This window comes from Oryctolagus cuniculus, chromosome 3 (assembly GCF_051225735.1).
Source record: "Oryctolagus cuniculus isolate XC-2025 breed Fujian yellow rabbit chromosome 3, ASM5122573v1, whole genome shotgun sequence".
NCBI lineage: Eukaryota > Metazoa > Chordata > Mammalia > Lagomorpha > Leporidae > Oryctolagus > Oryctolagus cuniculus.
Window position 1 is genome coordinate 88,930,994 of NC_142869.1, and position 4,158 is coordinate 88,935,151.

Consider the following 4,158-nt stretch of genomic DNA (forward strand, 5'->3'; position numbering starts at 1 on the left):
ACTGTGGCGTAGCAGGTAAAGCTGCCACCTGCAGTGTTGGCATCCCATATAGGTGCCAGTTTGAGTCCTGGATGCTCCACTTCTGATCCAGCTCTCTGCTATGGCCCGGGAAAGCAATGGAAGATGGCCCAAGTCCTTGGGCCCCTGCACCTGTGTGGGAGACCCAGAAGAAGCTCCTGGCTTCAGATCAGCACAGCTCCAGCCATTGCAGCCAGTTGGGGAGTGAACCAGCAGATGGAAGACCTCTCTCTCAGGGCCAGCAACGTGGCGCACTTGGTTAATCCTCCACCTGCGGCGCCAGCATCCCATATGGGTGCCAAGTTCTAGTCCCAGTTGCTCCTCTTCCAGTCCAGCTCTTTGCTGTGGCCTGGGAAGGCAGTGCAGGTTGGCCTAAGTGCTTGGGCCCCTGCACCTGCATGGGAGACCAGAAAGAAGCACCCAGCTCCTGGCTTCAGATCGGCACAGCTCCAGCCCTTGTGGCCATTTGGGTAGTAAGCCAACGGAGGCAAGATCTTTCACTCTGTCTCTCTCTTTCACTGTCTGTAACTCTACCTGTTAAATAAATAAATAAAAATATTTAAAAAAAGAAAGAAAGAAAGAAAAGACCTCTCTCTCTGCTTCTCCTCTCTCTGTGTAACTCAGATTTTCAAATAAATAAATAAATCTTTAAAAAAAAAAAAAGACAAGTATAAGATTTCTTAGTCACTGCTGCTCAAAATGGTCTTTCTTGCTAGGACTATATTCATCAACCAATTTTTCAGGTAATGACATATCCAGAGAATGAATCCATGCACAAAGTGCTTACATTCTTTTCCATTAACATTACCTCATCTCCATATCTTGGAGGCAAATCTGTCTATATTCATATCTGCCTTTCATTGACCAAAGTGTTTATGTATTCTGTGTGCAAAGCTCTTCAATCCTGTCTCTTTTTTTTATAGATTTTATTTTATTCATTTGAAAGATAGAGCTACAAAGAGAGGTAGAGACAGAGAGAGAGAGATCTTAATCCACTGGTTCACTTCCCAGATGGCTGCAATGGCCAGACCTGCACCAATCCAAAGCCAGGAGCTTCTTCTGGGTCTCCCACATGGGTGCCAGGGCCCAAGGACTTGGGCCATCTTCCACTGCTTTCCCAGGCCATAGCAGAGAGCTGGATTGAAGAGGAGTAGCCAGGACTAGAACCAGCACCCATATGGGATGCGGGCACTTCAGGCCAGGGTTTTTATGCCCTGCACCACAGTGCTGGCCTCTCAATCCAGTCTTAAAAAGAAGAAAAAGAAAAAAACAGAAACAAAACAACAAAGTCATTGGATTGAATTCACATGGAAATCCCCACCTGTCTCTCACCCAAAACAATTACCATTAACAGCTTAAAAATTTTAAATGTCTTTAAAATATTTTTTGAAAAGTGTTTGTTCTGGGGACCACACCATGGCACAGTAGGTTAATCTTCCACCTGTGGTGCCGGAATCCCCTATGGGCGCCGGTTCTACTCCCTGCTGCTCCTCTTTCAATCCAGCTCTCTGCTGTGGCCCAGGAAAGCAGTGGAAGATGGCCCAAGTCCTTGGGCCCCTGCACCTGCATGGGAGACCAAGAAGAGGCACCTGGCTCCTGGCTTCGGATCAGCATAGCTCCAGCCAATGCAGCCATTTGGGGAGTGAACCAACGGAAGGAAGACTTTTCTGTCTGTCTCTCCCTCTCACTGTCTGTAACTCTACTTCTCAAATAAATAAATAAAATCTTTTGGGAAAAAACGTGCTTGTTTAGATGTGAAAATGAAATCCATAATGATAAAAGCAGTTGCAGCTCTAAGCATTCTATGCTCCAAGGTAAAAATCTATCTATCTATCTATCTATCTATCTATCTATCTATCTCAAGTGTTGGTCTTGGGAAATCAGTTGCTGCAGGAAAGCAAGGACACAAGTACCCCATGCATGTAAAGAGCCTACATCAGTCTTAATGTTGGGGGAAAAAAAATGGGTCTAGTCAAAGTTACTCTCATCTGTGAACAGAGGCTAAAATAAAACCTGTTGGCCTAGGATTACAAGAAAGAACAAAGCCTTCCAGGATTGGTTGTATAAAATCCTCAAGCTGATATTTTTCTGAACTAGGAACTCTGAGATTAGAAAAGGGAAGCAACCTCCAAATCACAAGGACTGCATCAGAAGACAGCAAGTGTAACCTCTCACACAGGACGAGCTTGAAAGACAAAAACCTAAGACAACACAAAGAAAGCTAACCCACTACATGAAAGCCCACAAACTCAACAAAAGGGAGAATTGATTTCCAAGGAAATGAAAACAACAAGGCAATTGAATGGTTTTTAAAATACTTGTTTAACTATCCTCTAATTGATAAAAGGAGGAGGATCCTTCAATTATAAAAAGCAGTACTTTGGGGAACAATAGGAAAATATGGGGGCTGGTGCTGTGGCATAGTGGGTAAAGCCACCACCTGCAGTACCAACATCCCATATGGGCGCCAGTTCAAGTCCTGGCTGCTCCACTTCCTATCTAGCTCTCTGCTATGGCCTTGGAAAGCAGTGGAAGACAGCCCAAGTCCTTGGGCCCCTGCACCCATGTAGGTGACCCAGAAGAAGCTCCTGACTCCTGGCTTCAGATTGGTGCAGCTCCGGCCGTTGCAGCCAACTGGGGAGTGAACCAACGAATGGAAGACCTCTCTCTCTCTCTCTCTCTCTCTCACTGCCTCTCCTTCTCTGTGTGTGTAATTCTGCCTTTCAAATAAATAAATAAATATTTTTTAAAAATAGGAAAATATATTTTAAAAATAAATTATAAATGAAAATGAAAAAAAAAGTATCAAAGAATAGAATCCAGAAGACAAGAAATAATTTAGACTGGATCCAGTTCAAGAGTTAGTTACTGGGCCACTACTGAGGAACTCAGCCTCAAACTATGGCTCTCCCCAATATTTCTTTCTTTGACTTTCAGGTTCTTATTTTACAGGCTCTGCTTTTCAATCACATCTTTAAAATTGTTAAAGTTCTGCTGTTGAGTTTCAAACTTTTTAATCTTTGGAATAGACTTCCACCCTAATGTATAGACAGATCTGATATATACAAAGGGACTTCAAAACATTCATGAAAAACAGAATTAAAAGATAATACACATTTTTCCATGAATTTCCTGAAGCCCCTACACAGATGTGTCAGATAGCATAAGCAGTTATCTGATAGATGCATTAATATGGATAGATTTAGGCAACTCAAATTCAACACATTCTAAACTCAGCTCATTCGCTTTTCTCTCCCCTGTAATCTGCTCTTTCATGCTATATTGCATATCTCAATAATCGACACTGCTATTCATCCAAGTCAGAAAGCTCAGGGCAATCCAAAACCCCACACTCTCTGTCCCCTCAGAAGTGTTTCTGAGCTCTGTCCTCCACACTCCATCCTAATAGGAACTCTCATCTTTCCTGAACCCCTTAAATTTCAGTAGCTCTCTAGTGATCTCTTATCTTGAGTTCGTGATTCTTTTACCCATCCTCCAAACAGCTTCTTCTTTTTACTTCTTCTCCAAAGAAGTAAAAATATAACATTTGCTGTTTTATTTCCCCATATAAAACTCGCAGTGTCTCTACATCAACCAAAAATAAAGGAAAAACAAACACAAAATAAAATGGGGAAAAGCATCTTAAGTATAAAAAAAAGGTATAGCAACTCTTTGTTTCTTAAAAGTATAGGTCTTTCTTATCTTTGGAGCTGTACAGTTTTGGCACATCATTAAAACTTTAATGAATAATTTTATGAATGAATATCTGAATAGAGAATTAAGGTGAACATTTAGACAGGTTTGCTATTTGTGAATCTATTTAAGCTCTATTCACTGCCTCTTTAGTACAAAGGAAGACAATATGAAGCTGACATAGTTACAAAAAGAAACATCAAAGATGATGCAAATAGGCTGTGTTCAGCTGAAATTTTGAAAAACAGTGAGATTATGAACTATCTAGACAAAAAAGATCTGGGCTGAAATTCCTACTTCACTGCTTAATAGCTGTGTGACTTTTAAACAAGTGACTTACTCACTCCTGGTCTTGAGTCGTCATCAATGAAAGTAGAGACAAAGATAGTACCTTCCTTCTGTGAATGAAATGGAGAGAGGCACACAAACCATTGAACAGGCCCATGT